Below are 27,999 nucleotides of genomic sequence, written 5' to 3' on the forward strand. Positions count from 1 at the left end.
CGTTTATTGCTGCCTAAGCAGGGATTGTGACTTGATCTTCCTGACCCTGGGCCCTCCCTCCCACAACAGATGTGTGTGGGAAAGGACACCCAAGGGGGGGGTACGTTTTGAGGAGGACATTGCTGCCTATGCCCCTGCAGAGGATGAACGGGGTGGCTGGCGGCTCCCGGAGGTTCATCTGAGGAGCAGCACCTGGGGGGCTGCCTCGGCCAGCAGCCAGCCGTGGTCTGGGCACAAGGCTTTTCTCTTGACTCTAGCGTGCCTCCGACTAGGAGAGAGCTTAGCTATTTCCTCTCTTTTACATCAAAATACAGGCCTGTGGCTAGGTAATTAGAAACTTTGGGTTTTTTTTCTCTGCTGGACCACAGGACCAAATTGCCCCCATTGGGAGCGTGGGCCACTCCTGGGCCGTTTCCCAAGTTCTGACATGTTACGATTCGTCTGGGGGATGACACCGTGGTGCTGCTGAGCGTGCTCTTGTCTGTGCAGGTCTCACATTGTTTCCTTTAGATTTGCCTCGTGAGGCTGGGAAGAATTCAGTCCTTTTACCGAAATCTGCGCAGCTGGGGTCTGCGGAAGAACTAGCTCGTACAGCTGAGCGAGAAGCCAAGGGGCTTCCAGGGGGCACGGACAGATGGGAGCTTCTTCGGCAGGGGCGCTTCGCCCCGGGTGGGGGGGGGGCGCCTGCAAAGCAGGTCAGGTCCCGAGGGGTAGAGGGTCTCAGAAGGCCTCCCAAACGCACCGGTGCTTTCCTTCCTCGGGCAGCGCCTGTCTCCCGTGCTGGTTCCTATAGGCGGACAGATAGCTCAAGAGTGTGAGCTTTCAGGGATAGGCAATTATGCGAAATCCCCATATGATAGAATTACAGAATGTTGGATTTGGGAAATGGCCCTCTGAGGGCAAGTTGTCCCCCAAACTCATTTTTTGAGGAGGAGAGAGAAGTTCCGGGGGTTCCCAGCTTGCGTGGCGCCCCACAGCGGGCACCAGGCTGCTAACTCGTGCTTCTTCCACGCCATCCGCCCTGTCATCCGCCCTGTCGTCTCCAGTCCCCGGCGAGTGCAGGGAGGAGGGGGGAGGGAGGAGGGGTGGAGGGAGGAGGAGGAAAGGAAGTGGTTTGCATTGGCTGTGTACCTGTACCCTGTGCCAGGCGCTGGGCTCAGTGCTTTCCTAAGTCTGTCATTCCCTCGGGGGCTGACTCAGGTTAAGACTCCAAGCCAGTGGCCGGCGGATGTACACCCACGGACCGTAAGTAGCTGGTGAATGTCACCAAGGGACAGACATCTGTGCCGCATAGAAAGGTGAACCCTGAGAGACAGCCGCTCATCCCCCCAGATGCTCTGACTTCAAGCCTGGAAGGGTTCGGGGCCGGCCAACGTCAGAGGCAGAACAAGGCTCCGTGCTGGCCCTCCCGTGCACCTCTGTCAAGGCCACACTCCTCGTCCCAGAAGCAGCTCACTGTCTTCCTATACCGTCCCGGACACTCCGAGGCCCTGGATGCGGTCCTCAGGAGTCTGGGTTACAGTAACCCAACAGCCACAAAGCCCCACATTGGCTGAGCGCCAGGGAACAGGCACTTCACACACTCTCTCAGATAATCTTCACCCAAGCCCTGCTATTATCTCCTCCTTTACACATGAGAAAATGAAAGACCCACCCAGAGTCACCCCGTGGAGACAGGACTTGACACCAGGTCAGCCTGACCCCGAAGCTGATGATCTTAACCACAGATGGTAATGCTTCCAGGCCCTGCTTTTTACCCAGAAGACGTAGCACCACACATTAATCACCAGCAGAGCGATGACTTACAACTGTATTTACAAATGTGTAAAAAAAAAAATTATGAATACGAGTACAAATGTATTCTATTTACAAATAGAGTAATGGAAACGCTGTTTGGAAGTTTAGAGAAACACATGCTAAGGGGAAAAAAAAAAAACAAGAACTCAAAACCAAATTTACAAATCGTTCATACAATACTAACAACAAGAACTCATATTATGACAAAAGATGAAAACTCAGCAGAAAAACTAGCAAAGGGTGTGATTAGGAAGCTGAAGAAAAGAAGTTGCACAAATGGCCCAAAATAAATGGAAAAAAGTTCAAATTTTCTAACTAAAGAAGGAGAAACTGGAGCAAGAGAGGATTTTGGAAAGTGACAAAACCCTCTGTTGGGACTACTGTAGGGAGGGGGATAGTGAGGGGGCACGTTGCTGTGCTGTGACGAGGGGTGTAAATGCTTTTGAGGACAAGGCCCTTTTAATGGCACTTTTTAGCCTTAAAAGTATGTATAACCCTTGATTGTTAGTTTCAGTTCTAGGAACTTACCCTCAGGAACTTATCTTTGATGTACATAAAAATTTTTAAAATGTAACGCATCATATTGCTAGTGTTAGCAAAAATTTGGCAAAAAATAGGAATTGTAATAAGTAAATATGATGTGCATATAATGGAAAACAACTATGTATCTGTTAAAATGGTGCCTTGTAAGAAGATTTAAAATATACCAAACATTTTTTTTTTTTAAGATTTTATTTATTTATTTGACAGAGACACAGCGAGAGAGGGAACACCAGCGGGGGAGGGGGGAGTGGCAGAGGGAGAGGCAGGCTTCCCGCGGAGCAGGGAGCCCGATGCGGGGCTCGATCCCAGCACCGTGGGATCATGGCCTGAGCCGAAGGCAGACGCTTAACGACTGAGCCACCCAGGAGCCCCAATATACTGAACATTTGTAATAGGTTGTTCAGTGAAAAAGCAGTTTATAATACAGCATATCCAGTGTAATGCCAGTTTTCCTCGAGAACATCTGACCTTCACCCGGTGATGAATGTTAACATCACTGAGAATAGGATAAGCCCATTTCCTGTGCATCCTGATAGGATGTACTGGGAACACACATTCCTTCTGGGGTGTCTGTACCCCAAGATACATAACCTGAACCGCGAGGAAACATCACGTAACCCCTGAGTGCAGGACAGCCTATAGAGTAACTGGCCTGTGTTCTTCAAAAGTGCCAAGGCCCCTGGCCTGGCTGCTGAGTCAGGAAACCGAGTTGCTGTGCAGAACAGTATTAGGACAATGGATGTCATCTGAATATGGACTGTGGGCTGGATACTGATAGATATTTGTATTGGTATTGGTACTGTGGTTCTCTTGGGAAACAGACATGGAAATATTCAGGGGTAAGCGGACCTCCAGCTTATTCTCAAATGGTTCCGAAAATAAACCTCTGTCTATAATGCAGAAGTATATTGCTGAAATCATTATCTTAACATTCACAATCACCTGAATATATTTAACATTATACCAGCAATTCTGTCTGTACACCCGTCTCCATGTGCCCGGAGACAGAAGAAGGTGAGAGCATGTGGGAGCTCCTCACACTGTTGTTGCGACTTTTCTGCAAGTTCAAATGACATCAGGATTACAAGCGACAAGAGGTACAGTAGAGACTGGAATGGTATCCCCCAAAACATCAATAATACTTTTTCTTCGGTGGGGGGGCTCATGCTTGATTTTTATTTCCATCTTTCTGCAGACGAGTTGTTTTCTAAAACTGTCCGCTGTAAACATCTATAACGGCATAACTGGTTCATCGAGCCCTTTGAACTCAGCGGGGTCCTGGAACTGCCTTAAAAAGACAAAAATCCCAACTGCAGCTGTGCGTTCCTTTCGGGTCCTTGATGTCATCTCAGGAAGATCTAAAAACTTCCCAGTCACCTGTAAATGTTAAAAAAACTCTGGCCCAGATTAAAATGTCTCTCTCTCCTCCACCTGAGAGCATGGTGCTCTCACCTGCCTGGTCTGCTGACACTCCCCTGTGGGCCGGGACCCCTCACCCCGCTGGTTGCTGGAGCCCGAGGGCCACTCCCCCAAGGGTCCCTGGGTGAGCTCTCCAGGCGGCCTTGAAGGGGGCTTCCCCACCCGGCCTGCTGTCCACAGCAGGCACTGCTCTGGGCCCTCACCCAGTAGGCACTTCGTCCCAGTACCTACCGAAGTCCCACAAAGTCGAAATGTCCGACACGGACTCCACACTCCCCTCCTCCCAGCGCGCCGCCCCCCCAAAACTGGGTTCCTCTTCCAGCATTTCCCACCTCAGTGCACGGAGCCACCTTCCACCCAAGTCATTCCTCCCACACCCCCCCCCACCCATTCTGTATACTCACCACGTCTTGTCTAGTCTGTGCCTGAGTATTTTCCCCAAACCAGTTAGTCTTCCCGCCTTATTTTTGGATGTCCAGTCACCCCTGATTAGTCCTAGTGTCTACAACACGCGGCGACCTCCAACCTCCACCTCTTTAGACATGTCTTCCTCTCTTTCGATATAACCCTCCCGTCCCCGGCCCTCTTTCCGTGGCCCGTTTGACTCTTCTGAAGCTTCTGTTGTGAAGCTTCTGGTCCTGTGAGCGCATGGCTTGGAGGGAGGAGGTCACCAGGGGCACAGGTCATGCAGATGGGGTTCTGAGTCTATGGGAAGTCCTAAATGAAGGTGGGAAAGCATCCCGGCCCCGCCCCAGTTAGGAAGGAAGGGATTTAGGGAGGAGACCTTCTAGGCCGTGTTTGCACACTGGCTGCTCAGAGGTCAGGGGTCCTTCGAGCTGCTCCGGGGAAGCTCCCTCTGTCTGCAGAGCCCTGCCCATATTTGCTCGGGCTCCTGTGTCCCTCGTGCCAAAGACAGTCCCGTCAGAGGGGGTTTTGAAGTTGAAATGGAGATGCTTTTGGTCAGCCGAGGTGGATCAAGTTTCCTGGGGTCTGAAACTCGTACTTGAGGGGATCCTTTCTGAGAAAACAAACACACATTTACACATTCGCATTGCAGAGCCTTGGGGGTCCCTGCAAGTTTAGTTGCCTTGGCTTCCTGGGACATGGGCTCTTCTGGTCTGAGGCTGAAGCTGGGGACAGTGGCAGCAGAGTCACAGGGCCCCTGTTGTTGGCACGGTTCTGGGGTCCTTCCAGGCTGGCGCAGGGCTAGGACCACGGACTCCGGGGTCAGGAGCCTTGGGACCTGGTCCGGGCTTCATGTGTTCCCGGCTCTGCAACCTGTGGCAGGTCATTTCAACGCTCTGCACTCCAGGTTCCTCTTCTGCAATAAAGTGGGACCACTCTCCTAAAAGGCTCCCTGTTTTCCCTTCCAGAAATGCAGCCTTAGAACTGAATTCAAATGACTCTAGCCCTTTTTGTGCCGGTGAGGACAAATTCAAGTGCTTGAAGCGATGGTTAAAAAAAAAAAAAAAAAAATCTGTGGCTTCACTCTCCACATCATAAAGCATCGTGTCACCCCCCCACACACACACCGCCCCACTTGGGAAAAGAGCACTTGGTCATGGGCTGGAAAATTCCTTTGCTTGTCTTGAGAGAGTTCTGCGGTGACCACACCAGTGCCTCCGCCCCCTGGGGTCGAGGGGCAGGGCCAGCCAGGGTTGCAGGGCTGATCTCTGCAGCTGCCTTTCTCTGCTGGGGGCGCAGCCAGACAGGAGTCCCATCTTGTCCTTTTGCATGTGGATAACCAGTTCCCTAGAGCCATTTATTGAAGAGACTGTCTCTTCCCCATTGAGTGTTCTTGGTTCCTTTATCATGTGTTAGTTGACCAGATATGCAAGAATTTATTTCTGGGCTCTCTCTCCTGTTCCAGGGATCTAGCTGTCTGTTTTTGTGCCGGTACCAGCCTGTTCGATGACTCTAGCTTTGCAGCATATTTGAAATCAGAAAGTGGGATGCCTCTCCAGCTTTGTTCTTTCTTGAGATGCTTTGGGTATTTAGGATCTTTTGTGGTTCCATAGGAGTTTTAGGATGGCTTGTTCCATCTGTGTGAAAAATGCCCTTGGGCATGTCAGATCTATAGATTGCTTTGGGTAGTGTGGGTAACTTAACAATATTAACTCTTCCAATCCATGTGCACTGGATATCTTTCCATTTATTTGTGTCTTCTTCAATTTCTTTCATCAGTGTCTTACAGAGTTTAGTGTAGAGATCTCTCACTGCTTGGTTAAATTTATTCCTAAGTATTTTAAAAATTTTTTATTTATTTATTTGACAGAGAGATCACACAAGCAGGGGGAACAGCAGAGGGAGAGGGAGAAGCAGGCTCTCCACTGAGCAGGGAGCCTGGTGCGGAGCTTGATCCCAGGTCCCTGGGATCAGGACCTAAGAAAGGCAGATGCTCAACCGACTGAGCCACCCAGGCGCCCTATTTTATTGTTTTTGATGCTATTGTAAGTGGGATTGTTTTCTTTATTTCTTTTTCAGGTGGTTCATTGTTAGCATATAGAAACACAACTGATTCTTGTGTGTTGATTTTGTATCCTGAAGCTTTACTGAATTTATTAGTTCTAACAGCTATTTGGTGGAGTCTTTAGTATTTTCTTCGTGTAAGATCATGTCATCCACAAACAGTCAATTTTCCTTCTTCCTTTCTGATTTAGATGCCTTTTATTTCTTTTTCTTGCTTATATTGCTCTGGCCAGGACTTGCAGTACTGTGTTGAGTAGGAGTGATGAGAGTAGACATCCTTGTCCTGTTCTAGAGAGCTTTCAACACGTCACCACTGAGTGTGATGTTAACCGTGGGCTTGCTGTATATGGCCTTTAATATGTTTAGATGAGTTCCTTCTCTACCCACTCTGTTGAGAGTATTTATCATGAAAAGATGTTGAATTTTGTCAAATGCTATTTCTGCTTCTATTGAGATGATCATATGATTTTTATCTTTCATTCTATTAATGTGGTGTCCTATACCACTCACAAAAATTAACTTGAAATGGATTAAGGGATTAAATGTAAGATGTGTGGGGCACCTGGGTGGCTCCATTGGTTAAGCACCTGACTCTTGATTTTGGTTCAGGTCACGATCTCAGAGTCTTGGAACTGAGCCCTGTGTTGGGCTCCATGCTCAGCAGGGAGTCTGCTTGAGATTCCCTCTCCCTCTGCCCCTCCCCCTGGTTGCAGGTGCTCTCTCTCTCTCTCAAATAAATCTTTATGACATAAATAAATAAATGTAAGATGTGAAAGTATAAAACTCCTAGAAGAAAACATAGGAAGAAAGCTTCTTGACACTGGTCTTGGCCACGATGATTTGGAAATGACACAAAAAGCATAAGAAATGAAAGCAAAAACAAGTAAGTGGGACTACATCAAACTGAAAAGTGTCTACACAACAAAGGAAACTATCAACAAAATGAAAAGGCAGCCTACCAAATGGGGGACAATGTGTGTAAACCATCTCTCTGATAAGAGGTTAATTTCTAAAATAGTTGAGGAACTCCTACAACTCAATAGCAAAAAAATAAAAATCTGATTAAAACACGGGTAAAGGATCTGAATAGACATTTTCCCAAAGAAGACATGTAAGTGATCGACAAGTACGTGAAAAGGTGCTCAACAAGACTAAGCAGAGAAAAGCAAATCAAAACCATGAGATACCACCTTGCACCCATTAGGATGTGGCTAGAATCAAAACGAGACAGCAGGTGTTGGTGAGGATGAGGAGAACAGGAATCCCGTCACACTGCTGGTGGGAATGCAAGCTCGAGAAACAGTACGGAGGGTCCTCAAGAAATTAAAATAGAACTCCCCTACGATCCAGCAATTCCACTTCTGGGTATTTATTTGAAGAAAATGAAAACACGAACTTGAAAGAATGCGTGCATTCCATCCAGTGGAAAAAAGACAGTCTCTTCAACAAACGGTGTTGGGAAAATTGGACAGCCACATGCAGAAGAAGGAAACTGGACCATTTCCTTACACCACACACAAAAATAGACTCCAAATGGCTGAAAGACCTCAATGTGAGACAGGAGTCCATCAAAATCCTAAAGGAGAACACAGGCAGCAACCTCTTCGACCTCAACCGCAGCAACTTCTTCCTAGAAACATCGCCAAAGGCAAGGGAAGCAAGGGCAGAAATGAACTATTGGGACTTCATCAAGATAAAAAGCTTTTGCACAGCAAAAGAAACAGTCCATAAAATCAAAAGACAACCGACAGAATGGGAGAAGATATTTGCAAATGACCTATCAGATAAAGAGCTAGTATCCAAAATCTATAAAGAACTTATCCAACTCAACACCCAAAGAACAAATAATCCAATCAAGAAATGGGCAGAAGACATGAACAGACATTTTTCCAAAGAAGACATCCAAATGGCCAACAGACACATGAAAAAGTGCTTAACATAGCTCGGCATCAGGGAAATCCAAATCAAAACTTCCATGAGATACCACCTCACACCAGTCAGAATGGCTAAAATTAACAAGTCAGGAAACGACAGGTGTTGGCGGGGTTGTGGAGAAAGGGGAACCTTCCTACACTGTTGGTGGGAATGCAAACTGGTGCAACCACTCTGGAAAACAGTATGGAGGTTCCTCAAACAGTTGAAAATAGAGCTACCATACGATCCAGCAATTGCACTACTGGGTATTTACCCCAGATACAAATGTAGGGATCCGAAGGGGTACGTGCACCCCGATGTTTATAGCAGCAATGTCCACAATAGCCAAACTGTGGAAAGAGCCAAGATGTCCACTGACAGATGAATGGATAAAGAAGATGTGGCATATACATATATATATATATATATATATATATATATATATATACACACACAATGGAATATTATGCAGCCATCAAAAGGAATGAGATATTGCCATTTGCAATGACGTGGATAGAACTGGAGGGTGTTATGCTGAGTGAAATAAGTCAATCAGAGAAAGACATGTATCATATGACCTCACTGATATGAGGAATTCTTAATCTCAGGAACAAACTGAGGGTTGCTGGAGTGGTGGGGGCTGGGAGGGATGGGGTGGCTGGGTGATAGACATTGGGGAGGGTATGTGCTATGGTGAGCGCTGTGAATTGTGCAAGACTGTTGAATCACAGATCTGTACCTCTGAAACAAATAATGCAATATATGTTAAGAAAAAAAAAGATAGCAGGAGGGGAAGAATGACGGGGAGTAAATCGGAGGGGGAGACGAACCATGAGAGATGATGGACTGAAAAACAAACTGAGGGTTCTAGAGGGGAGGGGGGTGGGGGATGGGTTAGCCTGGTGATGGGTATTAAAGAGGGCACGTACTGCATGGAGCTCTGGGTGTTATGCACAAACAATGAATCATGGAACACTACATCCAAAACTAATGATGTAATGTATGGTGAATTAACATAACAATAAAAAATGTAAAGAAAAAAAAGAATCTCTTAAAAAATAAATTAAAAAAAAAGAATGCGTGCATTCCCATGTTCACTGCAGTGCTCTTGGCAACAGCCGAGAGACGGAACACCCTAAATTTAGGGATGAATGGATAAAGAAGTGTGAGATATGCTATGTATTATTATTATATCATGAAGGAAGAAATCCCGCCATTTGTCGACAGGGGTGGACGTAGAGGGCATTGTACTAAGGCGGGGGGGTAAGTCAGAGGAAGACAAACACTGTATGATCGGATGTATGTGTGGAATCTAGAAGAGCTGAACTCACAGGAGCAGAGAGATTTTAAACGTTCTCACCGAAACAACCAAATGGTAATTATGTGAGGTGAAGGAGGTGCTGACTCACCTTATTGTGGTAAGCATTTTACAACATGCATGTGTATCGATTCATCAAATCGTACACCATAAACTTACACAGCATTACATGTCCACAGTATCTCAATAGAGCTGGGGAAGAAAAGGCATGGGGTGAGGGCTGGGAGGAAAGAGAGAAAAGAGGAGCACAAGAAGCATTTCCTTTTCCACCCTGGATCCATATGTGACCCAGACAAGTCAAGTGTTGAAGCAAAATGCGTTTTGACATCTTTTTTGATTCCCTGTCTGTGCACTTGTTCCATTTTGGGGCTCCTTCCCTCTGTCCCAGAGGCTTAACCTTACCCACCGCTCACCCCCACCCCGCCCACCCCCGCATGGTACTGCCTGGGCCTCCCCCACACCACATGGTAGTCCTCGCCCTTCCTCCCATCACACACGCACCCAGCACGCGTGATGGCAGCCGAGGGTTTGAAGGAGAGAAAGCTGATTGAACCATTGACTTCATTCCTGGCTACCTTACCCCGCTGGGAAGTAGCACTTCTGTGATCCCTCTCCATGGGTTCCTAGTTGTTGGACTCTCCGACAGAATGAGGAAATGAAATTTGAAATGGGGCCGAGCGGACAAAGATCACTTCTGGGTCACTTCAAGGAAAGGGAGGCCAGTTCCACCCATAGCTGGATCTCTGCTTTTTTCTGGATCTCTGGTGTCTCCCCTTTCCTCCCCGCATCAGATCCTCATGTTCTCTGAATATTCCAGGTCTCTCCCCAAACGGAGGCGGGCAGCAGGGTCTCCATGCGGGGGAAGGGGGAAGAGGAGGGCAGAGGCTGTTTACAGGTGTGGTTTCATGCACAAGCCAGATGATGCCTTGTGAAATGCTGGCCTTGAGGACGGGGGATGAGGGCCGGGGTGAGGGTTAGGGGACGGGAGAGCCCCATGCTGGGCGGCCTGCAAGGTGGCTTCAGAATCTTTTTTGGCTTTGAGCCATGGTATGAGCTGTTAAAAGTTGCTTTTCGGAAAGATCCAGTTGCCAGCCGTCAGGTCTGACGGGCAGGTTAAGGGACAGTGGGGTCAAAGCCCCCAAGGGTGGTTGTCCTGGGAAAGCAGCCATGGGCAAGGAGTAGCTGTGGGATTTCAGGGAAACACTGCTGTTAGGAAACCCGTCACACGAACAGTGGTCCTAAGACGCCGATGCAAGGAGGCAGGAGGACAGGCCCACGAGGCTGGGTGGGGATACCACTCAGCCCTCGGCTCCAAGGCCCCTACAGCACGCACAGCTTGTGATTCACACCGCTCCGTCCTGTCTTTGTTCATGTAACTGTACACGTGTGAAAGAGGAATTAATGTATCAAAGGATATGTATCTACTGACTCTTGAAAGGCTCTGGCGAGCATTTCGCAATGGTAAATCTCATTTGGGGAGAATAGGGAGAAACAGGCATTCTCCTGTGTACTTGGTGGGATTGAGAGAGGCTGCACCTTTTCTGGAAAGGATGTAGCAATACAGCAGTCTTTACAATTTAGCCGCGGGCGCCCGGGTGGCTCCGTCGGTTGAGCGTCGGCCTCCGGCTCAGGTCATGATCCCGGGGTCCTGGGATGGGGCCCCGCGTCGGGCTCCCTGCTCAGCGAGGAGCCTGCTTCTCCCTCTGCCTCTGCCCCCACTCATTCTCTCTCTCTCTCTCTCTCTCTCAAATAAATAAAATCTTTAAATAAATAAATAAAATTTAGCCTTATCAGTGTGCCTATCCAACATTTCCATCTGAAGTTTGTCCTAAGGAAATAGACCAATGGACAAAGGTGTTTTCATGAGACTGGGCAACACTGTATGTTGTGGTGAAAAACTAGAGAAAAATCCCAAAAGTCTGGGATTAGGGGATTGATGACATAGAATATGACACATCCATACACTAGAGTGCCCTTAAGCATGATATTGTAGACGTGTATTTATGGACATAGGTGATCTTTATAGCGCAAATGCTACAAAAAGCTGTTTACAGGACAGCAGGCGAGGCTCCGTGGGGTGAAGATTCGCTTGCCCGCCTCAGCCCTGGGCTCCCATTGACTTTCTGAGTCAAGGTCAGTAGCGGGCCCCCCCTGGGTCCCTGCACGTCCTCCCTGGATTGGACTGGCCTCTGTGAGGGATGAGCGATGGCTGGGTGTCTTTCTCCTCATCTCCCTTCGGCTCCCTTTCCCTGGGTGTTTGGGGAACTAGGGACACTTGTCCCTAGTAGTTCCCAGCGCTAACATGGACTGCCTGCGGGTACATCCATATGGACATGTGGGTCCTGGGGAAGGAGAGCCTGGACGCTTCAGGCTCAGAGCAGGAATGGATGTCGGGGCCCGGCCCCTTCGTGGGCACTCCCGGCTGGGCAGTCTGCCTGCTGGTTTCCACGGGCACGGCTGCTTTTCTCCCCCCTCTCGCTAGGACTGATGGACACTCAACGGTCAGAATTTTTTCCTTATGTTCTTAACTCTTCAATACTTTTTCTAACCACAGGATTGGGATCATGTCTAAAACTCCTCTTTTTTTTGCTTCTGAGGATGTCTGGAAATTTTCCTTTGAAATCGAAGGAAATCGGCAATGCCTAGTGCCCTCACTCCTCAGTGTTGGAAAATTTCGGAGACACAGGGAGCTTCAGGCGGTGGCAGGAAGGGAGACTGGTGCTTGAGGCAGAGAGCAGGACTGGCGCCGTGGGCTGTGGGCTCCACGACCTTGCATCCGTCCCACTGGCCGGGCCAGGCTGTGAGAGAGCACAGTGGGCCTGGATTCACCGGTCTGTGTGTGCCACCCCTTCCCCTGGCCTGCCATCCACGGCTCACGTGTGCAAGCCGGGTCTTGCAATGTAATTGGCATGAGGGTTGGGAAAACCTAAGGGAATTTCCTTCTCTCCCCCCCACCCCCGCCCCGGGATGAGAACTTTAGAACTTCCCCACCGTGAGTGAAGCACACAGTAATCGACCCAACAGGAAGTGAATTCCTCTTGTTATAGAAAGATTTGTCTTGCAAAGACAAGTGGTATAATATATTTGACTGTATTAAAATGATAGTAATCATACTAATACCCATTGCTATGTGTTGAGACACATACATATAGTGTGTTCTATATTATACATCACACAGTATATAGTATATGCTACATATATGTTTGTATTACTACACATTACATGTTACCTCTTATTTATAAGAGATAGTGTATACTGTAGTCAGAGACCAGCAGTTGTATTCCTAGTGCCTGAGCTTTCCTTATTGCCAACCCCAACCCAAACATTAAGTGCTTGGGTTTGGTGGGGGGAGTGAGTGGCAATGGGCACCAGAACCCTAGCCATCAATTTCTGATGGTCCGTTAGGGTTTTGTGTTTTTAGGATGGGAAAGGCAAGAAAGTAGCCTGACCCAGGGCCTGGGAAGAGTAATGAACACGTTGAGCTGTTAGATTGGTGGAGACCCCCTGGGCCAGCACTGCGCGCTGTGTGTGCAGGTTGGCGGAGACCCCCTGGGCCAGGGCTGGACTGGGTGCTGTGTGTGCAGGTTGGTGGAGACCCCCTGGGTCAGGGCTGGGCACTGTGCGTGCAGGTTGGTGGAGACCCCCTGGGCCAGGGCTGGACTGGGCGCTGTGTGTGCAGGTTGGTGGAGACCCCCTGGGCCAGGGCTGGGCTGGGCGCTGTGTATGCAGGTTGGTGGAGACCCCCGGGCCAGGGCTGGACTGGGCGCCGTGCGTGCAGGTTGGTGGAGACCCCCTGGGCCAGGGCTGGGCGCCGTGCGTGCAGGTTGGTGGAGACCCCCTGGGCCAGGGCTGGACTGGGCGCTGTGTGTGCAGGTTGGTGGAGACCCCCTGGGCCAGGGCTGGGCTGGGCGCTGTGTATGCAGGTTGGTGGAGACCCCCGGGCCAGGGCTGGACTGGGCGCCGTGCGTGCAGGTTGGTGGAGAACCCCCGGGTCAGGGCTGGGCTGGGCGCTGTGTGTGCAGGTTGGCGGAGACCCCCTGGGCCAGGGCTGGGCACTGTGCGTGCAGGTTGGTGGAGACCCCCTGGGCCAGGGCTGGGCACTGTGCGTGCAGGTTGGTGGAGACCCCCTGGGCCAGGGCTGGACTGGGCGCTGTGTGTGCAGGTTGGTGGAGACCCCCTGGGCCAGGGCTGGGCTGGGCGCTGTGTATGCAGGTTGGTGGAGACCCCCGGGCCAGGGCTGGACTGGGCGCCGTGCGTGCAGGTTGGTGGAGACCCCCTGGGCCAGGGCTGGGCGCCGTGCGTGCAGGTTGGTGGAGAACCCCCAGGTCAGGGCTGGGCTGGGCGCTGTGTGTGCAGGTTGGCGGAGACCCCCTGGGCCAGGGCTGGGCACTGTGCATGCAGGTTGGCGGAGACCCCCTGGGCCAGGGCTGGGCACTGTGCGTGCAGGTTGGTGGAGACCCCCTGGGCCAGGGCTGGGCTGGGCACTGTGCGTGCAGGTGACAGTCAGGAACACGGGGCTGGGAGCAGCCTTGCTAAGTGAGACCTGCCCAGAGCTGTGGGACTGGCGGCCAGTGGCTGGCATCCACAGCAATGTGCAACCCCAGGGCCTCTCCTTGCTTGGGAGTTGGAAGTTGGGGGCACTTCTATAAGCGCTTATTCTAGTGGTGGAGGTTCTCTGTGACTGTCAGTGGAAAGAGTTCATTTTCCCTGAGGGCCAGATGAGATGACAGAATTAGGGTTCAGGAGAGATCTCAGTGGGCCTGAACGTGGCCCTCCTGCTGACCACTGCATGGCTGCCAGACCGGGTGCTGGCCAGGCGTCCTGCACATGCGTGAGCGGGAGTCCGGGGGGTGTTCTACTGGAGAGGAGAAAGGGCCTGAGCTCCAAGTGTGACCCAGATCCTGGCCCGCGGGGCACGCTGGGGGCAGTGAGACCATACCTGGGTTTGTGCTTGGCTCCGAGCACCCCAAATGCCCCCTTTCTCTGCCCCCTGGGGACCCTCTCCCCTAATCCCTGTCCACTTTCATTCCCACTGTACCTTGAGGGCTGGCTCTGGATCCTCCTCGGCCTCCTTGTCCGGCCGTCGGCCCCTCCAAGTCCACCCCTGATGCTCTAAGGCTCCTTCTTTCCCAGAGCCCTCTGCCGCCAGATACACCTCGCCGCAGCTTGGGAGCATCAGCGTGCACCCCAGCCCTTCCGCGGCTCCCGACAACAGGAACCACCCCAGCGCCAGTTGTCCTGGGCCAGGCGGTGAGAGGCGGGTGGAGGGGGAGATTTTAAATTGAGCTGCTCTTGGCTGCCTCGCCGCCACGCCACTCCCCCACCCGCCAACACACGCACTCACTCAGTTTAGCTCTACAGTGATTTCTATTTCCAAATACCCACCAGAAAGAAGAAAAACAGATGTTTCCCGGGGGGTGCTAATTAGTGAATGGTGTGCTCGTTGTTACCCATGAGAGCTGATTGTCAGCCGTGGAGCAAACACACACACCCAGATGGAGGGAACGGCCCGGCACCATGCTCTGTGTCTGTCGGCGTGCTCGGCCCGCACGTTCTTTGAGTCTGGCTGTCCAGCGAGGGGTGTGCCGAGGACCTGGGAGGTGCGGCTCTGGATTGAGAACTTGCCGTCTATAAGCTCTGGGCCCCTGTCTCCCCCAGGAAGGCCCCGGGCACACTGGCTCGGACGTGGCACACCGGCCTTCCTGGTCACAGGGACCAGGCCACCTCTGCAAGTTCTCCAGCGCTGAGTAGAGTTCTGCAGCCCACATGTCAGCTGGCATCTCCCGGCTCCTGGCATCCCCGGGAGATGCTGGCCCATGTCCCTGTTCCACGCAGACCCTCCCGGGAAGGATGTATGGAAATCTCCACTCTCTCCGAGATCTCTGCGCGGGGGGGTGGGGGGGGGGGAGTCGCTCCCACAGCCAGCTTCCCACATCGACTGTATTTTTGTCTCCTGCCCCGTGCCTTGCAGGTGCTTCCTTATGTCTGCTTGAGTGATAGCCAGACAGACACTCAGCCTTGTTTCTCTGCCAGTGAAGCAGCCCAGGATGTCCCAGGCCATTGCTTCAGCAGAACTTCTGCAGGCGAGTGGTGGGTCACCAAGGAGCTCTCGCCGCGGAGCTGCGTGCAGACAACTTACAGCCTCACCTTTGACATTCCTGTTAGAAAAGTCCTTTTGGCCCAGCCACCCTTTCACCCCAGGTAGCCCTCGGCCTCTGCCACGGAGCCCACTCTCCTCTCTCTTCACTCCCTCTCCCCCTTCCGTCCCCTTCTGAACTCATCTCTGACATAGCCGAAGCCGTAGAAGTGTTTGGCAGAACAAGGGGTCTTTATAGGAGAGGGTGCCTCTTCCTTAGAAGGCTATCATGCTCATATATAGCACAGAAATGGCCTTCCTTTACAGAGTTGGGTTTAACGAGCCCGGAATTCCCCACTTCATGTGCTGATGTTGAATTCCAGGCACCCGGACAGCCCGGTCGCTGACAGGGGCTCCTTCCCCTGACTGCCGCCCTTGGAAGTCGGCCCACCTCCCCACAGACCTGGGTGTGCGGGGATGCCCCGCGGCCCTCATCGGGGCCTCCCCACCTCCGGTACTGACCGCGCCCTCCCTCGGGGCTCCCCTGTATGCAGGCATGCGCTAAGAATTCTCTTGGCTCCTCCTCCTCCTTTGTTAAATTAACGGGCTCCATTTTTTTTTTTAAACAGACCAGTTTTATCTTTACAGGAAAATCAAGTGGACGGTATGGAGAGTTTCCATGTACTCTCCCAGTCCCCCTACAAAATTTTTCCTATGTTGTCATTGTTTCACCTAACCAGTAGGGGATGTTTGTCAGAATTAACGGAACGATATCGGTCCATTATCATAAACTGAAGTCCGCAGTTTGTTCAGACGTCCTCGGTTTTTACCTCACGGTCAAGGTCCCACGCGGGCCCCACGTGACCTGAGGCGTCCCGTCTCCCCGGGCTCCTCTGGGCTGTGCTGCGGTCTCAGACTCTCCTTGTTTTCGACGAGCGTGGCTGTCCTGGGGAGTTAGGTGTTTTGTGGGACGCCCCTCCAGGGGACCCTCTCTGCTGCGTTGCCCACGATTAGAGCAGGGCTCCGGGTTTTGGGGAGGAGGGGCCCCGGGGTGAAGCCCCACTCTCACCAGATCCCAGCAGGGGCCGCCGTGCACACAGTCAGCGGGACGTTGGCTGCGACATTGGCCCGGATCCTCTGGCCGAGGAGACTGGGTCCAGTTCCTCCCGACCCAAGAGGTCCCTCCCCCTTGCCTCTCTTCCCACCCGTGGTCTTTGATGGAAGCAAGGGCACAGCGCACACTTCGGGGTGCAGAGCCCTCCGCCTGCTCGAGGGCAGACAACCTGCTGAAATTACTTGGCGTTCTGCGTGGGAGAGTTGTCTCTTCTCTCCTTTATGAATCTCTTCGATTGTCTATTTATACCAGCATGGACCCGGGGGGACTTATTTTATACTTCGGTGTATGATCCAGTGCTCCCTTATTGATTTTGTTTCTCCAGCTCCCGTCGCTGGGCTCCTGGCCCTTTGACAAACCCCGTCTGTGGGCGTGCTGTGCCTTCCATCACTGTCTTTATGGCACAAGATGCTCTCTTCTTCTTCTTCTTTTTTTTCTTCATCCCCACTCTTGGCTATTCCTGGTCCTATGCCTCAGCTGGCCACGCGGGTCCAGCTATTTGCCACAACTGGCCCGTGACTGCGCCGCCCCTTCCTGGGGGGGGGGGTGGCATGTGTTCATTCAGTCACTCCTGTGCACCTCCCCCCCCCCCCGGGCCAGGTGGCCATCCGGGTCTCTGCACAGTGACCTGGGCAGGCAGAGCGCTGGGGAGACGCACACAGAGGGGCGCGGGACAGGAGCCCAAGCCTTCCCCTGCGTGGTGCAGACCCCCACCTCCGCCTGGAGCGGCCCTGAGTGGACGCAGACCCCCACCCTTGGCTCCCCGCGGCAGGACGCTGCTGTGGGCGCCCCTTGGCACCGACAGGCCAGCACCCAGCCTCCAGTTCCGCGTGCGTGGGGGTTTGGAAGTGCACCTCCCGCCACATAACGGGCAGGCACGACTGTGGGTAGCTTCTGTGACAACCTACCGTGGCCCCGTATGTGGCTCTGAGGTCTGACTGCCCCGCCCCCCGCTGCCGCCGTTAGAAATTGTCTGCTGTGAGCAGGGGGGAGGTGTGACCAGCGTGGAGCCGATTTTACTCACCGCAGGACGGCTTTTGGTGGGTTTTCAATGACATTCAACAATGGGAAAAAAATAACACAAACCTAAACCGCTCTATTTTTATGAGAGGGTATGCATATTTATGTATCAGTCTCATATTTAAATGTTCCAGTTTGGGCTATGGTTTTTTGAAAAAGTACTACTTTTTTTTTTCCTTTTTATAGAAACAAAGTTCAATTTGAATTGTGGCAGTTTTTTTTTTTTTTTTTTTTAAGAAAAGACTGCATTTGAACTTAGAAGTAGGAGTGTCTGGTCCGTAGCCACCACATGAACACGATTTGAAGAACTGTGGGACCCTCCCAGAACTGGAATGGCGCGGTTGTGTGCTGTGTTGCTCATGGTCAAACGTCATTGTCACTGAGGCCTGTGGTCTGGACCACAAACATGTGACCGAGGACACAGATGAAGCCGAGCTGAGTCAGATCTTCTGCCCACCTTGGCGCTGGCTCTGCAGAAGGCAGAGCCCAAAGACACGCTGGCCCCCCCACCCCCGTCACCAGGCCCCTCCCACCTGCCCGGCCTGTGCCCCAGCCTGGGGCCAGGGCTATGGGCCCTGGGCCGGACTCCACAGGGTCCGACTCCTGGAGGAGGCGGTGCAGAAAGTGGCTGAGCGTGGCCGCTTGTGGCTGAGCCCAGCGGGTGCACGGCGGAACCTGGCTTGCTTCTGCCTGGAGGGTCGGATGCTGTCCCAGGTGTAAGTCAGGTCCAGCAGGAGGGCAGGAATTCTCCCCCTCGCTCCAGTGGTGGATTAGAGCCTGGCTTGCAGTTAGCTCCAGAGGGAGGATGAACTCAGCTTTTTGGATGCTGGGCATGGGGAAGGAAAACGCTCCGTGGAAATCCACGTTCCACCAACGGGCTCATGTCGTGCTCTCAGATTCACCAGGAGACGGGGCCCACTAGTTGCTTTATTAAGTAAGCACAGTCACGGAGTGGCTCCATGCGCCAGGCGCGGGGTAAAGTATGTTGCGGGTTTGCATGATCCCACTCGAGTCTCACCACGTGCCTGTGAGAAGGTGGAATCACTTACCCTCCGTCCACAGATGACAAAGCAGAGGCTCGGGGAGGTTGGCGAGCAGTGGGGCCGGGATCTGAGCCTTGACTGGTCTTTGTCTAACCACCTGGCAAGCCTGCCTCGCCGCTCTTGGAGCCTGGTTCCGCGTCTGTCGCCGATTGGCTGGGTCAGCTTGCGCGAGCCCCTCTCCATCTCTGATCCCTAATTCTACCTAGCACTTACCCGTCAGGGGTTTCTGAAGAATGTGTTTGCAAATGACGCGTCCCAGTTGCCAGTGGTGACTCCGTGAAAAGGCCCCTCTCCCTTGGAGGGTCCCCGTCCCTTCTTGTGGCACTTGATGCTCTCGAGGGGGAACTGCACACGTATCGTCACAGGGACAGCCTGCTCCAGGCTCGAGCCGATCAGAGGGAGGTGCCATGGCTGACGCACCGAACATCTCACTCTGTCAGACTCTCTCCGAACAGGACGTGAAGCTGGGAGGAGGTCACCAGTCCCCAGAGCAGGCCATCCCTCCCCAGCGGTTCTGGATTTATGTCCAGCAGGCTGACCTCTGCCCCTGCCTGGCCCACCCGCCGTCTGACCGCCAGGAACACCCATTCCGAGCCGCCCTCCACCCGGCCATGTAGGTCCCTGCCCTTCCTTGCCTACAGCCCGTGGGGGCCCGAGCATCCTGCCTCCACCATCCCGGCCTGTCGCCTTCCCCAGCCAGCCCTGTCCCGCCTCACTTGCACCTGCCCTGGACCAGCGCGGGGGGCCCCACCAGCCCTGCTCCCCACTCTGCTTTCCCTGTCCCTCCTTGGAACTCAGTTTGGGCAAACCTCTTCCAGAAAAACTTCTGTGCCCATCAATCCTACTTGGGGGGGCTTCTCCTTGGACTCCCCCAGTGCCGTCCTTGTACCTTCTACTTCATGGGGGCAGGGACTTGGTGGGGACAGGTCATGGTGCCTGGTGGGCACCCAGCAGAAGGAATGCTCTCAGTTAATGCCGAGTGAGTGCCAGCAGGGTCGGGTGCACCTGCATCGATGTGCAACTCCTTCTTGAGGTTGTCGCGCATCTGGTTGGACCCTGCACGTGCTCCTCCTGTGCCCCAGCCCCCACTGCTCCACGGTCCCCAAGGCCACCTGTGGGGCTCCAGTCCCTCAGGGCCACCCCACCCCAGCACTCCTACCTGTCGCTGAGCCTACAGGTCGGCCCTATGCATGTGAGAGGGCAGGTAGAGCCTGAGCTGAGGCAGAGGTGGCAGGTGCCGGAGTGCAGCGCTCACCCCCACGGACCCGGCTCAGGGAGGAGGTTCCTAGCATAGTCAGGGCAGATCCCCATCCCTGGCCAGCGCAGGAATGGAAGAAACCAGCTTCACATTCACCTGCTCCCCACAGGCAGAAAACCATCGGAGTTTAGCACATTCGCTTTATCTAAGAAAACATCAGATTTGCTCAAAATGAAATCTAAAAGTGCCTCCCTCCTGTGTCTGGAATTGCCGCCACATGATGCATGGTCAGAGGGCTTTCCGCTTCTCGTGGCAGATTTGTCTCATGATAGAGGTGCCATGGAAGAAGAATCGCAGCCATGATACCCGCAACCTGAATTATCCTGGGATCAGCCCGACGGAGTAGGGAGGGGACAGACGGAAGTACAGGCCTTCTGCGTCTACCTGCCTGAGGAACTCTGTGGCCATTTGCTGTTAGCAAAAGCCTCTCCCGGCTCCTGCCACAGAGTTATGAGGAGTCTAAATGCTGGTGGACAGGGGCAGGGCCCAAGTGGATTTCATAGGCAGAAATGTGATTCTTATGGAATTAAAGCAAACAAACAATCTCAGCAAAATTCTCCACAGTCTAGAATCTTCTGGGGAAATGTTGCCCTAAATTATGGAGTCTGTTCATCAAGATGAAAGTTTATGTCTCAAGACATATTATTTTAACCATTTTGGAAGGAAAGGATCCTCCTGAAGCCTGGGCTCCTTGAAGGCGGAGTTGTGTCTGAATCTCTGCAACGCTCGGGTGCCCCCCGGCTGTGACATTTATCTTCCCAACACCTCTTTCTCATTTCGTCCTTACTACCCGAAACTCTGTGTTTGTCAGGAGCCATAGTGGAAAGCTTCATTTCCCATTCTCCTTGCACATTGGGATGGTCGGTGAGATATAAGCAAAATCGGGTAAAGCTTCCATGAAAGCGGTTTCAAAGAGGTCGATTCAGGTGCAAAGTGTGCCTTTCTTCCTCCCTGCTGACTGGAATGTGGATGTGATGACTGGAATTGCGGCAGTCATCTTGTGATCATGAAGTGACTCCGAGGCTAGAAGCCACATGCTAAGAATGGCGAAGGTTACCAAGGAAATCAAGAGCCATCTGTCTTTGACTCCCTATCTCTGGGTTTCTTGGTATATGGAAGAAAAACACCTCCCTCCCCCCGCTTAGTTCAACCAGTTTTATTTTGGGTTCCTGTAACTAGTGGCCAAAAGCAATGGCTAGCTAATTTACTAGCAAAGAGCCTGGCACAGGGGAGGGGCTTGGTATTCAGGCTCAGGACCTTGAAAGATGTAAGGCTATTTGTCTTCCAATGTAATGGCCCAGATTTTGCACCCACTCCTTGTTTACTGTCTTTCCCTGTAGGACCTTCCAGCCTGTCAGGTGTCACTTTCTGTTGCTTATTGGTACGTTCCTCTATCTACTTCTAGTTTGTTACCTCTGATCTGCTGTTAGTTTAGAAGCTGCACATCTGGTCTTGTTAGATTTGCATGCTAAGTAAGAGCACACAGGCTCTGAGTGAGCTGGAGAGGCTTGCTTCTGAATATGGGTGAGTAACACGCTTTTGTGGGTGAACAGGGTTTCATTTGGGCTGCTCAGAAGCCTTTGTACTCACTTCCACCCTTGGCCACATTTTAAACACACCCGCTTGCTGCAGAGCGAGCTCTAAAAGGGTGTGAACTATGAGAGCTACAGCTCAAGATTCCAGGGGCTCATGTGCAGGGAGGTGAGTGACACTGGGTTGGGGAGGCAAGTGTTTGTGCCATCAGTACTTGTGGGCACTGTGTTGTGGGACCCGTTGGAGGGGTGTTCTTACAGCCGTTCCACACAGGCTTTTCTGGGGCTTTGGTCTCCTGGTCTTTCCACATGTCCAGGTTCTCCGAGATTTGTTCTTCCCCTCTCTGCTCTGACATCCTGTGTTCTGTGCTCAACCGGTGTCCCCCGCATTTTCTCCTACCGAAGAAGTGGAGTTTTGTGACCTCACGCAAGAGGGTGGTGTGTGTCCTGAGGAGGTTCATGGAGCAGCTCTGGGGGGTCAGCGTCAGGGACTAGTGAATGGTCAGCGAGCCTTTGAGCTCCCGTCAGCTGGGGTGACTTTGGAACCAGATCGAAGTTCTGACACCATGGGTGACTTCAGTCCGTGAGGGTTTGAGGCCTTTTCTCTTTGTCTGCTTTTGAAAGGTTTTGCTGAATTGTTCCTTAAAAGCCATTCAAGTGTGTAGAAGAATCTAGAAAGAGGCCATGACACGGAAAGGAGGTATCGACGCAGGAGGAGCAGAGTTAAGAGTGAATGAAGCAGGGACACAAAGACTAAAGTGGATATTTCCTAATTGGGGGAGCTGGTGTGTGGTGTCCAGTGTGCTTCCGCTGACCCCTCTCATTTCGCCGTGAGGGCTCCGTTAGGAGAGGCCTGGGCTCAGGCGTGAGGAGCACCCGTGCAGACCGCAGCCTTCCCGACACAGACTGGGCCAACTAAGTCCCCAGGCCGATGCTGCGAGGCCCGTCTGTGCATTCAGGAAGAAGCTGCAAGGAAGGCGTTGTCGAGAGAGGCCCAGGTGTTTCTCCGGGGTCAAGACAGGCAGTGACTGACGCCAGGGGTGTTAGGACGTGTGTGCACTTGCTCAGGTCCGTAGCACTGCTCCAGCACGCGTGGTCGTACGTTTCCACCGCGCTGCCCCTCTGGACACTGATGCTGATGCGGGCTCCTGCGCAGGGATCGAATGGAAGCTTCCAGCACAAGTGAGAAGCAGGGCCCCCAGAATGATGCTGGCTGGAGAAACAGGGGGCTCCTGCTGAAGGCCTGGGACATGTGTGCACATGTGCATGTATGTGCATGCGTGTGTGTGAGAACAGTCACTGACATGGACACGGTCTGCGAATGGACAAGACACGGATCTGACAGGGCTCCTAAGTCCCCCAGGATGGGCATTGGCCCCTTTAGCTGGGGCGGCAGGACCTCGCCCCGCTCGCCCCTCCCTGCAGGCCGGCAGCGGGAGCACCAGGTGCATGGCCTCACCTGCATGGTTCCTGCCTGCACATCTGTCCCTTTGGTTGGGGGCCCTTGGAGAAGGAATGGAGCAGATATTTAATTAGATTTTAGTTCATCTAATTATAGGTCAACGTCTTCTTTCTAATAGTTTCATTCAAAAAATGTTTTAAATTACAGAAGTTTTCATGTGTGCTGTGAACCTTTTAAGCAATCCAGAAGCACTCTCTACCTTCCCAGGTGTAGGGTCAACCCTTATGTACAACCAGGCATATACTTTCCGACCTTTCCCTGGGCAGACACACACACACACACACACACACACACACACACACACACACACACACACGCACAGGCAGCATGAGACAGTCCTGTATATGTCCTAGTCTACAGCTAAAGAAAGTGCAGTCTCTCCGTGTTGACACATGTATGTTTAACGCATTCCTTTGTCCCCTCTATCATAGTCCATTGTATGGATGTTTGGTAATTTGTCAAATAATTCCTTATCAAAAAACATTAGCATGTCTCCAGTGTCCCACTGTTAAAAAAACAAATTAACAATGTGCTGAGCGATGAGATGCAGGATGGGCTTCTGTAGGGCACCGTCCTAGGGAGCACTGCCGGATCAGAGGGCATCCCGTCTACCTCTGATCAACCGCGACTGTCCAGATTCCCTCCCCAAAGTGTCCACGCTCTTGCTCTAATAACCAGGCTTAATCATGAACAGGCCTGAGGGCTTGCGCCGTGTGCTGAGGGCCGACCCCTGTCCGTCTCCCGTGCTCATTGTTAGCTGACAGTTTGACCTTTGCCATCACCTTTGAGCCACCCCCACGTGCTGACATGTCTGAGCAGCGCAGGCCCCGTGCCTGGAGTTTTACACCCTCCGTGTCCAAAGTGACTCTGCCGGGAGTGCCCTCCCCATGTCGCCTGCCGCTCGGGCTCTTCCAGAACACCGCCCTGGACATGCCCGCCGGCCCCCACCGGCCTCCGCCGACCCCCACCGATCCCCGCCGACCCTCACTGTCCCCCCGTGCTAGCCGGTTGTGCAGAGTCTACTGTTGAACAATCAAATGTCGATTTCTGGGTATTTTTTTGTTTGTGTGGGTTGTTTTCTGAACACCCCCAGCCCACCCTGAGCCTAGTAGGCGCCCAGGATATAACTGGTTGATTCGTTCAGTCGTTCTCCAGAGCGAGAGGGGAAACGGGTCACACAGCGGCACACGGGGTCAAGGGGTGGTATGGGGCTGGGCAAGTGGGTCGGCGGGTGTCAGGTGTGTCAGGTGGGACTCGCCCGCGGGGAGACATGATCACTGGAACCACGTGGGCGTGTGGGTTCTGTGGACAGTGGGGAGAAGAGGTCCCAGGGAGGGCCCCGAGAGGAAAGATGACATCTGAGAGCGAGGGCAGAGGTCAGGGGGCTCCTGGCATCGTCAGGGGGGACTTCCTGGAGGAAGGGGACTGGGGTGTCTAACAGGTGCAGGTTTAAGTCCCAGTGCTACCACTTACAAGTAGCGCCCTTGACCTTGACGTTTAATAAGCAGCTTTCACCCCCAGCACGGCCCCCCGGGGTAATGAGAAAAGAGTGGGAACGTCCCTTTTCTCTGCTCAGCTCCCTGTTCAGAACAAGTAACTGTATAAGTAAAATTGTTTATCTGCTCTCTCCTCGAGGAGGGACCCTTTAAAGATCTGTAGAGACCCATCAGTGTTCCCAGCGCTCTTGCCCAGACGCGGCACGCCCAGCACATAGCGTCCGCATCGCGCTCTGAACCCCTTCTGACGGTGGTCCCTGGGGGCAGCGCTGGTGTCCAGCGTTGTCTGGGTGCAGCTGACGAGCTCAGGCACGGCGTGCGCTCTTAGTCACTCCCACTCACCCCTTACCCTTCAGGAGCATTTACAATCTTATTTTCAATATTCTAGTCATGTCAGTTGCCTTATAACGAGCTTGTGGAGATCAGAAACGCTTGGGCACTGACTTGGACAAATACATTTTTTGGTACCGGATACATTTTTTTGTTGCCTGATTTCATCCATCTTGGGTGAGATCCACCTCATCATAATCTCAGCTCAATGGCTTATTTTGAAGCCTCGTTCTTCTGTCCAGAGAAATCTCAGCTAATATGGTTTCTGTAGCCAAGACAACGGTTCCTCACCATCTTTGCCACCTTCCTCAGGCCTAGAGGCCCTCCAAGGCCCCCGAGGCCTCCCAAACGTGTTCCCCCACCCCTACTGTGTGCTCTTCCCAGTGCCAAAGCATAGTGAGCCGCTCTCTTGACATGGAGGTTCCAGCCTAAGATTGTGGCCATTCTTGGCTTCCGGGGTATCTGTGTTGAGTGGAATTCCAAGATCTTTTTCCTGTGAAGACTTCCATTCACAGAAGCTGCTGCCAGGAAGACCATGGGCTGCCATGAATTTTTATGAAACATCCAGTTATTGCCCCCAGGGATTTCCCCATCCCACACAGTAATCATTGCTTATTGTTTCCAAAAAAGGAACGGGGAGGTCTGAGCACAGTGCTCCCTGGCTTGAGGGGCTGGAGTCAGACGTGTCCCCCGAAAGGAGGGGACCCTCCGTGGGTGACTGATGAGCCGGGCTTGAGCTCAAGCTCCAGAGACAGGAGCACAGCACACTTGAAGACCTCTGTGCAAACACTGCCCGACAAAGGGTGTTTTGGAATCGGCAGGGAACGTGCATGCGCCACGCGGACTCTCCAGGAAGGTGTTTGTGGTTATCGCTCGCTGCACGCTGACCGTCTGCTTATGGCCCCTTCCCAGCCCTAAATAAATAAAGAGCACTTATCACGTGAGACATAGGGCTTTCCCCTCACAAATCGAAAGCACGGAGTAATGGGAATACGATGAAAGGCTGATCGTCTGGGGAAGGCGTGAAATGGCCTAACATCACGGCCGTGGGCTCTCCCCCCGAGTTTTGATCCCCAGCAGGGCTCCGAGGAGGGAGTGGAAGGTATCTAGGAACAAACGCATCCCCTGAACAAACTCTCTCCAGAACCTTCTCTTTCCCGCTACGTATCTGGATGCCCTACACATCTGGCAGGGACTCAGCTGAATCGTCGGGGTGAGATGACCCTCCCCGTCCCTGCGGTCCTCTGTGTCTGCATGTGGGTGGGTGTGTAACAGAGACAGGAGTTTGGATCCGCCTGCCCAAGGGCACTTTCTGTGGTGGTAGGGATGTTCTGTAATGTATGTTGTCCAGGGCGGTGGCCACCAGCCGCGTGTGGCTACTGAGCACCAGCGGTGTGGACAGCGTGACACAGGCGCTGGGCCTTTAATCAATCATTTCATGTTGATGAGCGTTAATGTAAGTGGCCACGCGTGGCCGGCAGCGACGGGGTTGGACGGCGTGGTGCTGCACCGCAGAGCTATGGTTCCACTTCGTTTGCTCACCTACTCTCTCGCTCACCTGTTACTCAGGAGACATTCTCGGAGCTGGCTCCACTGGCCAGGTGCAGAGCTGAAGACGTGCAGCCCAGAGGTCCCAGCCCTGCGGCACCTGCAGAGAGCGTGCTGTCTCTCTGGGGCAAAGGACCAGGAAGGAGACGGGTCTGGTGGGCGTAGAAGGTGTGCGCAAAGTAGCCCTCGGGAAGGTGTGCAGAGTTCCGCGTCTGAAGGGCATTCGGAGACACTTCGCCAAAGAGGTGGTGTCCACCGATGTGTGCAGTGGTTATTTCTGAAATCCTGCACCTTGGCGCTCATTTTTAGAAGGAACCTGGAAGCTCCGTCTCTAGACAAGCCTCCCTTTTGCCCCCTTTGTGGCTTTTCATTAACTCCTGGAAACCATAAAAACACTTTTCTCTGTTTTGGTACCATCCACAAGCCCGTTAACCAACCAGCTAAGGTGGATAGAAACGTGCTTTCCGGTAGCCCAGCGGCTTTCCGATCACCGAGAACGCAGAAGTCAGGGAAGAAAGCGGTTTAGGTGGACGCGGGCCATCTACCACCTGCAGACAACCCTCTGCCCTTCCTCCTTTAGCAATTCATCAAAAGCGTCGTAACTTAGAAGAAACGTTTTTGGCCGTCCAGACGGAAGACCACGTAGCACGAAAATGTAGCCCGTGGCCGCCATAAAGGGAACACGGTGCTGCCACCACGGCGGAGCCTCAGGAACGGGAGGCCGTGGAAGGAGCCAGGCCCAGAGGGGCCCAGCGGGTAGGATTCCGCTTCTGGGAAGCGTCCAGAGCAAGCGCATTGGGAGCGACTGGAGCAGAGCGGTGACCGCCAGGGACGGAGGTAGAGCCAGAGCCGGTTGAGGCAGGAAGGAGGGTCCGAGACGGGAGAAGAAACCATGTGGACAGGTCCTCGGCACTGATTACTACCTGCAGTGTTGGACATGTTCCTTTATTCCTCTGACCTTTAGGGTCCCGAGAGATCAAAGGACTGCAGGGAGGAATAAATGAGGGAGTGCGGGCAGAGTGTATTATCTTAGGGCCCCGCGTACAGTGAGGGCTCAGTAGATGGTGGTTTTTATTATCACTCACGCAGGTGATCAAAGAGTGCAGAGTAAAACAATGTGGGCAGATCGCTCCACTCCTACCGAGTGGACGCTGGCAGCCGCAGCATGATGGGCGAGCAGGATGGGCGAGCGGGATGAAGCCCACACGCGCACCGGTTGTAAACCAGTGCGGTTGTTGGGAAGGGCAGCATGGCCGCGCAGGCACAGCAGGAGACTGTAAACACGGTCACAACCCCTCATCCAGGACTCCTGATGACTCGCACGGTGCCCAGGAAGAGCAGGACTGGAGCCTCACCTGTGCCTCACGAGCTGAGAGTACTAAGGTCACGAACCCTTACCTGTCCTCCTTCCTTGACACGTATACTGGCACAGCACCTAGAAGGCCAGGCTCAAGTGTCAGGTGCTCGGACAGCTCCAGGTCCCACATTGGAGTGTGACATCATGGGGGGTGCCGGGCGCTGGCCCCACACCCATTCTCCCGGTTCCTGGGTCTGTCCGGCATGGGGAGGGACCTCGCGCAGCTGTGTGCGGACAGCCCGGCTCACAGGCACAAACTTTGCTGCCCCAGCGCCCCTTGGCCGCCCCTCAGGTCCACATCCA

The sequence above is a fragment of the Zalophus californianus genome, chromosome 6 (genome assembly GCF_009762305.2).
Source record: "Zalophus californianus isolate mZalCal1 chromosome 6, mZalCal1.pri.v2, whole genome shotgun sequence".
In the NCBI taxonomy this organism is placed as follows: domain Eukaryota; kingdom Metazoa; phylum Chordata; class Mammalia; order Carnivora; family Otariidae; genus Zalophus; species Zalophus californianus.